This window comes from Ischnura elegans, chromosome 2 (assembly GCF_921293095.1).
Source record: "Ischnura elegans chromosome 2, ioIscEleg1.1, whole genome shotgun sequence".
In the NCBI taxonomy this organism is placed as follows: Eukaryota; Metazoa; Arthropoda; class Insecta; order Odonata; family Coenagrionidae; genus Ischnura; species Ischnura elegans.
In genome coordinates, this window is record NC_060247.1 from 5024625 (window position 1) to 5036013 (window position 11389).

Genomic DNA, 11389 nt, shown 5'->3' on the forward strand with positions numbered 1-11389 from the left:
ATATATTTGAAGAAAAAGCATATTCGATATATATCGCACGTTAGACAACATACAAAACATATTTCTGTTGGGCAGTGTGAGGAATACCAATATGTACCCAATCACCAAATTTCATTGATCCAACGGTAAATCTATTGAAGTTATGCCCATTTACGTATTTGCTATAATAATCGAATCGATTTTTCGATCATACTGACATCTGTACGGTATATTCCGCAATCCCATTGGTTTAATTTTCAATCTATGGGTATCTACTATTTAATACCTGGTCAACTATGCCTGTGGATGTAAAATCCTACATGTATTAGCAATTCGATATACTTTAAGAAAAAGTAGATTCGATATATATCGAATGTGAGACTACGTACAAAACAAATTTTCATTGGCCATTGTTAGGAATACCAATATGTACCCATTCACCAAAATTCATTGATCCAACGGTAAATCTATTGAAGTTATGCCCATTTACGTATTTGCTATAATAATCGAATCGATTTTTCGAACATACTTACATCTGTACGGTGAAGTCCGCAATCTTATAGGTTTAAAATCCAGTCTATGGGTATCTACTATTTAATCCTTAGTCAACTATGTCCTTGGATGTAAAATCCTACATGTTATAGCAATTCGATATATTTTAAGAATAAGTAGATTCGATATATATCGAATGTGAGACTACTTACAATATAAATTTTCATTGGGCATCGTGAGGAATACCAATATGTACCCAATCACCAAATTTCATTGATCCAACGGTAAATCTATTGAAGTTATGCCCATTTACGTATTTGCTATAATAATCGAATCGATTTTTCGATCATACTGAAATCTGTACTGTATAATCCGCAAGGCTATTGGTTTAAAATCCAGTCAATGGGTATCTACTATTTAATCCATAGTAAACTATGTCCTTGGATGTAAAATCCTACATGTTATAGCAATTCGATACATTTTAAGAAAAAGTAGATTCGATATATATCGAATGTGAGACTACGTACAAAACAAATTTTCATTGGGCATCGTGAGGAATACCAATATGTACCCAATTACCAAATTTCATTGATCCAACTGTAAATCTATTGAAGTTATGCCCATTTACGTATTTGCTATAATAATCGAATCGATTTTTCGATCATACTGACATCTGTACTGTAAAATCCGCAATGCTATTGGTTTTAAATCCAGTCAATGGGTATCTACTATTTAATCCCTAGTAAACTATGTCCTTGGATGTAAAATCCTACATGTTATAGCAATTCGATGCATTTTATGAAAAAGTAGATTCGATATATATCGAACTTGAGACTGAATACGAAACATACTACCATAGAGTATCGTGAGGAATACCAAGATGTACCTGTTTACCAAGTTTCATTGGTCCAACGTACACACTTATCAAGTTATGCCAATTTGCGTATTTGCTGTACTAATCGAATCGTACTTTAGACACTGCTGACATCTGTACTGTAAAATCCGCAATCCTATTGATATCCCTTCTATGGTCACTCCCTTTTCCCTGCCTTCTCTAATATCCCCGCTTTCAAAATTTAGCCTATGTTCTTATATTGGTGACGTAATTGGACGGGATGCGTGTATTTCTTACGGGGGCCTAATACAAAAAGATATAAATTCAAATCGATGTATCTTCCGTAGGAAACATAATTCATCTAAATAATTTATGTGTGCGCATAATTCATTTTTTTCCTTACATATTGTTAAAATTTTTATTTCCGTAACTATGTAAATAAGCCCAAAAAATGGCTCAATCGAATACAACCTTGTATCAATCATAACTTCGAGTCTAATCAATCGATTCGCCTGATTTAACTTTTGTCGGATGAATGACATTATCATTCGTATTTTGTATGACATTCATGTTCAAAACTTGATTAATAAAAAAGTTATTAGCGATTAAAGCGTATCCAAGGAGATTCGTATCGATATAACTCGCACATGAATCGATCGAGCGAAATGGTCATCATTGCAAAAGTTGACCATTTTGATAAAAGTATTACCCTAAAAATTTCATTCATGTAGCTGGAACGGTTGCTAAGATATTCAAGATTGCATGCTCCACAAAAAAATGGCGACAATGATTTTTCGCTTGCAGGACATTTTTCGGAATTTAATTATGAATAACCCAAGAGGGATACGGCGAAAGTAAGCTCAAACGTGAGGGTTCGGAGAACCCTCTAACGGTTTTTCTTAAAGATTCCAAATTTTAATATGGCACATGTCTCAACGCCGAAATCCAAGATTGAAAATTCGACCACCTCTACAATGGAAAGTCGAAATCGTTTATTCCTCGGAATTGTTTCGACATATGAAAATTTCGAGATAGCCAAAAAATCAACCAAAAAATCTAGTATCTTGCGTTTCAAGGAATTTGTCCTGTGATGATTGCAAGTTGGTCAAAAAAAATCCTAACGTAGTGCCATAAGAAAAGCATGGGGCACTTTCAAAAAATCATAAAAAATACTAAATATCATTTTATCGAAATGACAACCACACTGAAAAATCAACCAAAAAATCTAGTTTTCGTCCAGGGAATCTCATGTTCCTGACGCATTTATAAATACCGAAAAAAACCTAAAACATTTTAGTCCCATAAGGCTCCCATGTTAATTCAAGTCGATATATTTCGAAAAGTTATCGACTTTTTTAAGATTTCAGATTTTTCCTCCCGATGAATTTTTTTTTATTTTTACGTCCAATATTCCATATACCCACACCTATCACAGTTTGGGCTACTAATTTGTATCAATCACCCAATCAGTGAATTAGTTTGCAGCTATTATAGGGACGTTAACGAGTCGATTGGGCGCTTGAATTCATCAAGCGGGTAATTAGGGGGGGTGGAAACATAGTTGTGTCACATATTTTCGAGTCATGTGCCCATAAGTGGTTTAATATTCAAAAATTTCCCCGCCGTTTTTTGAAAGGGTAAGGAACTAAATTGTTCACTGTTAGAAATATTTGTTATTTTCAATATGATTTTATTTGACTGATAATTGATTCTTTGATCCATTAAGTTAACCATTGACACATAATCGGAATAAGGTTTTAAAAATTTCAAGAGAGTGTTGATTATGTGGTTATTTTTCAACTGTTAAAGTCCATAAGCATTGTGATAAGCCACTCTTGAAAATACAACGCAGATTCTTTAGATAAATATATAAAGATATTCCACTTGCAAAACGAATGTCCATAATGCAGTTTGTAAAATACTGAATTGTAACGATTCCTCTAATTTCTTTGGTCTTAAATAATAGTTATTCTCAAGATATTCCAATTTGCAAAAAAGATTTGGCATATTTGCTATCATAATCGTATCGAATTATCAAGTATACTGACACGTGCATTGAAAATACGCAATCCGATTGATTTACCTTCCAATCTTTGATCATCAACTTTAAAATTCCTGGTCGACTATGTACGTGCATGCAAAATCCTATGTTATAACGATTCGATATATTTTAAGAAAAAGCATATTCGATATGCATTAAAGGTGAGACTACATGCAAAACATATTACCTTTGGGAATTGTGAGGAATACCAAGATGTACCAAGCACCAAATTTAATTGGTCCAACGGATACACTATTCAACTTGTGCCAATGTTATGTATTTGTTATAATAATCGAATCCATTCTTCGATTATACTGGCATTTGTATTGTTGAATCCGCAATGCAATTGATTTAACTTACAGTCTATGGCTATCTTCCACATAATTATATTGGTCAACTATGTCCTTGGATGTAAAATCCTATATGTTATAGCAATACGATATATTTTAAGAAAAAGTAGATTCGATTAATACCGAACGTGAGACTATACACAAAATATGTTTCATTTAGGCATTGTGAGGAATACCAAGATGTACCCATTTGCCAAATTTCATTGGTGCAACGTATAAACTAATCAAGTTTTGCAAATTTGCGTATTTGATAAAATAATCGAATCGATCTTGCGATTACACTGCCATCTGTACTGTAAAATCCGCAATGCTATTGGTTTAATTTTCAGTCTGTGTATCTACTATACAATACCTGGCCAACTATGCCCTTGGATGTAAAATCCTATATGTTATAGCGGTTCGATATATTTGAAGAAAAAGCATATTCGATATATATCGCACGTTAGACAACATTGAAAGCATATGTCGGTTGGGCAGTGTGAGGATTACCAAGATGTGCACATTCGCCAAATTTCATTGGTCCAACGGGTATACTTTTCAAGTTATACCAATTTGTGTATATGCTATAATAATCGAATCGATTTTTCGATCATACTGACATCTGTACGGTAAAGTCCGCAATCCCATTGGTTTAATTTTCAGTCTATGGGTATCTACTATTTAATACCTGGTCAACTATGCCTGTGGATGTAAATCCTACATGTATTAGCAATTCGATATACTCTAAGAAAAAGTAGATTCGATATATATCGAATGTGAGACTATGTACAGAACAAATTTTCATTGGGCATTGTGAGGAATACCAATATGTACCCATTCACCAAATTGCATTGATCCAACGGTAAATCTATTGAAGTTATGCCCATTTACGTATTTGCTATAATAATCGAATCGATTTTTCGATCATACTTACATCTGTACGGTAAAGTCCGCAATCCTATAGGTTTAAAATCCAGTCTATGGGTATCTACTATTTAATCCTTAGTTAACTATGTCCTTGGATGTAAAATCCTACATGTTATAGCAATTCGATATATTTTAAGAAAAAGTAGATTCGATATATATCGAATGTGAGACTACTTACAAAATAAATTTTCATCGGGCATCTTGCGGAATACCAATACGTACCCAATCACCAAATTTCATTGATCCAACGTTAAATCTTTTGATGTTATGCCCATTTACGTATTTGCTATAATAATCGAATCGATTTTTCGATCATACTGACATCTGTACTGTAAAATCCGCAAGGCTATTGGTTTAAAATCCAGTCAATGGGTATCTACTATTTAATCCCTAGTAAACTATGTCTTTGGATGTAAAATCCTACATGTTTTAGCAATTCGATATATTTTAAGAAAAGGTAGATTCGATATATATCGAATGTGAGACTACGTACAAAATAAATTTTCAATGGGCATCGTGAGGAATACCAATATGTACCCAATCACCAAATTTCATTGATCCAACGGTAAATCTATTGAAGTTATGCCCATTTACGTATTTGCTATAATAATCGAATCGATTTTTCGATCATACTGACATCTGTACTGTAAAATCCGCAATGCTATTGGTTTTAAATCCAGTCTATGGGTATCTACTATTTAATCCCTAGTAAACTATGTCCTTGAATGTTAAATCCTACATGTTATACCAATTCGATATATTTTAAGAAAAAGTAGATTCGATATATATCGAACGTGAGACTGAATACAAAACATACTACCATAGAGTATCGTGAGGAATACCAAGATGTACCTGTTTACCAAGTTTCATTGGTCCAACGTACACACTTATCAAGTTATGCCAATTTGCGTATTTGCTATACTAATCGAATCGTACTTTAGACACTGCTGACATCTGTACTGTAAAATCCGCAATCCTATTGATATCCCTTCTATGGTCACTCCCTTATCCCTGCCTTCTCTAATATCCCCGCTTTCAAAATTTAGCCTATGTTCTTATATTGGTGACGTAATTGGACGGGATGCGTGTATTTCTTACGGGGGCCTAATACAAAAAGATATAAATTCAAATCGATGTATCTTCATTAGGAAACATAATTCATCTAAATAATTTATGTGTGCGCATAATTCATTTTTTTTCTTACATATTGTTAAAAATTTTATTTCCGTAACTATGTAAATAAGCCCAAAAAATGGCTCAATCGAATACAACCTTGTATCGATCATAACTTCGAGTCTAATCAATCGATTCGCCTGATTTAACTTTTGTCGGATGAATGACATTTTCAGTCGTATTTTGTATGACATTCATGTTCAAAACTTGATTAATAAAAAAGTTATTAGCGATTAAAGCGTATCCAAGGAGATTCGTATCGATATAACTCGCACATGAATCGATCGATCGGAATGGTCATCATTGCAAAAGTTGACCATTTTAATAATATTATTACTCTGAAAATTTCATTCCTCTAGCTTAAGCGGTTGCTAAGATATTCAAGATTGCATGCTCCACAAAAAAATGGCGACAATGATTTTTCGCTTGCAGGACATTTTTCGGAATTTAATTATGAATAACCCAAGAGGGTTACGGCGAAAGTAAGCTCAAACGTGAGGGTTCGGAGAACCCTCTAACGGTTTTTCTTGGAGATTCCAAATTTTCATATGGCACATGTCTCAACGCCGAAATCCAAGATTGAAAATTCGACCACCTCTACAATGGAAAGTCGAAATCGTTTATTCCTCGGAATTGTTTCGACATATGAAAATTTCGAGATAGCCAAAAAATCAACCAAAAAATCTAGTATCTTGCGTTTCAAGGAATTTGTCCTGTGATGATTGCAAGTTGGTCAAAAAAAATCCTAATGTAGTGCCATAAGAAAAGCATGGGGCACTTTAAAAAAATCATAAAAAATACTAAATATTAATTCATCGCATTGACAACCACACTGAAAAATCAACCAAAAAATCTAGTTTTCGTCCAGGGAATCTCATGTTCCTGACGCATTTATAAATACCGAAAAAAACCTAAAAAATTTTAGTCCCATAAGGCTCCCGTGTTAATTCAAGTCGATATATCTCGAAAAGTTATCGACTTTTTAAAGATTTCAGATTTTTCCTCCCGATGAATTTTTTTTTACTTTTACGTCCAATATTCCATATACCCACACCTATCACAGTTTGGGCTGCTAATTTGTATCAATCACACAATCAGTGAATTAGTTTGCAGCTATTATAGGGACGTTAACGAGTCGATTGGGTGCTTGAATTCTTCAAGCGGGCAATTAGGAGGGTGGGAACATTGTTGTGTCACGTGTTGTCGAGTATTGTGTCCATAAGTGTTAAAAATATTCAAAAATTTCCCTGCCGGTTTTTGAAAGGGTAAGGAACTTAATTGTTTACTTTTAAAATTATTTGTTATTTTCAATATGATTTCATTTGACGGATAGTTCATTATTTGAATAGGCTTAGTTTAGCACTGAGACATAACTGGAATAAGGTTTTTAAAATTTCAAGACAGTGATGATTTTGTGGTTATTTTTCAACTCTTAAAGTCCAAAAGCGTTGTGATAAGCGAAACTTGAAAATGAAACGCAGATTCCTTAGATAAATGTATAAAGATGTACCACTCGCAAAACATATGTCCATAATGCAGTGTGTTAAATACTAAATTGTAACGATTCCCCAAATTTCTTTGGTACTAAAAAATAGTTATTCTCAAGATATTCCAATTTGAAAAAAATAGCTTTGGCATATTTGCTATCATTATCGTATCGACTTATCAAGTATACTGACACGTGTATTGAAAATTCGCAATCCTGTTCCAGTCTTCGATCATCAACCCTAAAATTCCTGGTCAACTATGTACGTGGATAGAAAATCCTGTATGTAATAACGATTCGATATATTTTAAGAAAAAGCATATTCAATATATATAGATCGTGAGACTACACGCAAAGCATATTTCCATTGGGCATTGTGAGGAAGACCAAGATTTACCCATTCACCAATTTTCATTGGTCCAACGTAAATACTGATCATGTTATGCCAATTCGCGTATTTGCTACAATTATCGAATCGATCTTTCGATAAAACTGCTATCTGCACTGTAATATCCGCAATGCCGTAGATTTTAATTCCAGTTAATAGAAATCTTCTCTATATTTCCTGGTCAACTATGTCCTTGGATGTAAAATCCTATATGTTATAGCAATTCCACATATTTTAAGAAAAAGTAGATTCGATATATATCGAACGTGAGACTAAACGCAAACAATATTTCAATTGGGCATTGTGAGGAATCCCAAGATGTACCCATTCACAAAATGTCATTGGTGCAACGTATATACTAATCAAAATATGCTAATTTCAGCATTTGCTATAACTATCGAATCGATCTTTCGATTATACTGACATCTGCACTGTAAAAACCGCAACGATATTTATTTTATTTCCACGATATGGTCATCTTCTATATAATTGCTGGTCAACAATGCCCGTGGGTGTAAAATCCTAAATGTTATAGCTATTCGATATAATTTGTGAAAAAGCAGATTCGATATGTATCGAATGTGACACTACATGCAAAACATATTTCCATTGGGCAATGTGAGGAATACCAAGATGTACCCATTCACCAATTTTCATTGGTCCAACGTATATACTAATCCAGTTATGCCAATTTGCGTATTTGCTACAATAATCGATTCGATCTTTCGATTATACTGATATCTGTAATGTAAAATCCGCAATGACATTTTTTTAAATCCAGTCTATGGTCATCTACTATATAATTCCTGGTCAAGAATGCCCATTGGTGTAAAATCCTAAATGTCATAGCTATTCGATATAATTTGTGAAAAAGCAGATTCGATATGTATCGAATGTATGACTACATTCAAAATATATTTCCATTGGGCAATGTGAGGAATACCAAGATGTACCCATTCACCAATTTTCATTGGTCCAACGTATATACTAATCCAGTTATGCCAATTTGCGTATTTGCTACAATAATCGATTCGATCTTTCGATTATACTGACATCTGTAATGTAAAATCCGCAATGACATTTTTTTAATATCCAGTCTATGGTCATCTACTATATAATTCCTGGTCAAGAATGCCCATGGGTGTAAAATCCTATATGTTATAGCTATTCGATATAAATTGTGAAAAAGCAGATTCGATATATATCGAATGTGAGACTACATGCAAAACATATTTTCATTGGACATTGTGAGGAATGAAAAGATGTACCCATTCAACATATTTCATTGGTCAAACGGAAACACTATTGAAGTTATGCCAATTAACGTATTTGCTAGAAAAATCGAATCGATTCTTCGATCATACTGACATCTGTACGTTAAAATCCGCATTGCTTTTGGTTTAACCTACAGTCTATGGGTATCTACTATATAATTCCTGGTCAAATATGTCCTTGGATGTAAAATCCTATGTGTTATAGCAATTCGATATATTTTAATAAAAATTATATTCGATATATATCGAGCGTGAGACTACATACAAAACAAATTTCCATTGGGCATGGTGAGGAATACAAAGATGTACCCATTCACCAAATTTCATTGGTCCAACGGAAACACAATTGAAGTTATGCCAATTAACGTATTTGCTATAATAATCGAATCGACTTTTCGATCATACTGACATCTGTACTTTGAAATTCGCAATGTTTTTGGTTTAATTTCGGGGATATGGGTATCTACTATGTATTTCCTTGTCTACTATGTCCTTAGATGTAAAATCCTATATGCTATAGCAATTTGATATATTTTAAGAAAAAGTAGATTCGATATATATCGAGCGTGAGACTATCTACAAAACATGTTTCCATTGCGCATTGTGAGGAATACCATGATGTACCAATTCACTAAATTTCATTGGTCCAACGTATACACTTATCATTTTATGCCAATTTCCGTATTTGCTATAAAAATCGAATCGTACATTCGACTATACTGCCACCTGTATTGAAAAATTCGCATCCTATTTTTAACCCCTCCATTCGATGGCCATACCCTTATCCCTCTCTTCTCTACTATCCCCGCTTTCAAAATTTCGCCTATGTTCTTATATTGGTGACGTATATAGGGCGATGCGTGTATTTCTTACGGGGACCTAATACAAAAAGATATAAATTCATATTGATATATCTTCGTAAGGAAACAATACTCATCTAAATAATTAATGTGTACGCATAGCTCATTCCTTCTTTTACATATTGCCATAATTTTTATTCCCGTAACTATGTAAATAGGTCTGAAAAATGGCTCAATCGAATGCAACCTTTTATCGATCATAACTTCGACTGTAATCGCTCGATTTGCTTGATTTAACTTTTGTCGAAGAAAAGACATTAACAGTAGTATTATATATAACTTTCACATTCATGCCTTGATTTAGAAAAAAGTTATTAGCGATTTAAGCGTAACCAAGGAGATTGGTATCGATATAACTCGCACATGAATCGATCGAGCGAAATGGTCATCATTGCAAAAGTTGACCATTTTGATAAAAGTATTACTCTGAAAATTTCATTTCTCTAGCTTAAACGGTTGCTAAGATATTCAAGATTGCATGCTCCACAAAAAAATGGCGACAATGATTTTTCGCGTGCAGGACATTTTTCGGAATTTAATTATGAATAACCCAAGAGGGATACGGAGAAAGTGAGCTCAAACGTGAGGGTTCGGAGAACCCTCTAACGGTTTTTCCTAAAGAGTCCAAATTTTCATATGGCACATGTCTCAAGGCTGAAATCCTAGTTTGAAAATTCGCCCATCACGACAATGTTAAATCGAAATCGTTTATTCCTCGGAATTGTATCGACGTACGAAAATTTTAAGATAGCCAAAAAATTAACCAAAGAATTATCTAACTTTTTGGCAAAGGAATTTGTCGTACGATTATTGGAAGTTGGTCAAAAAAATTCCCAAAGTTTTCCCATAAGAAAAGCATGGAGAGCATTCAAACAGTAATAAAAAATACTAAATATCAATTCGTCGCTATGACAACCACACCAAAAAATCGACCAAAAAATCTAGTCCATGTCCATTGAATATCATGTTCCTCGGGCGTTTAAAAAAACAAAATAAATGCGAAAAAGTCGTAGTCCCATAAGGCTCCCATGTTAATTCAAGTCGATATATCTCGAAAACTAATCGACTTTTTCAACTTTTCAGATTTTTCCTCCCGATGAATTTTTTTTTACTTTTACGTCCAATATTCCATATACCCACACCTATCACAGTTTGGGCTACTAATTTGTGTCAATCACCCAATCAATGAATTACTTTCCAGCTTTAAATATGTAACGAGTGGATGGGTGCTTGAATTCTTCAAGCGGGTTGGAGAGGGTAGAGAAAACATAATTGTGTCACGTGGTTTCGAGTCTCTTGTCCATACGTTTTTGAAAAGTTCTAAAATTCCACCACGTAATGTCAAAGCAATTCGATATATTTTATGATAGCGCAGATTCGATATTTATCGAAAGATAGCCCATCCTCTGCATTGATTTCTATTGAACAGTACGTGGAATACTAATATGTACTCACATACCAAATTTTATTGGTCTAACTGATATAGTTATGAAAATATATATATATTTGAATATTGGCTACAATAATGGAATCAAATGAATAAAGTGACATCTGTATTGAAAAATACGCAATTCTATTCATGTTTTTATAATGTTATCCATTTTT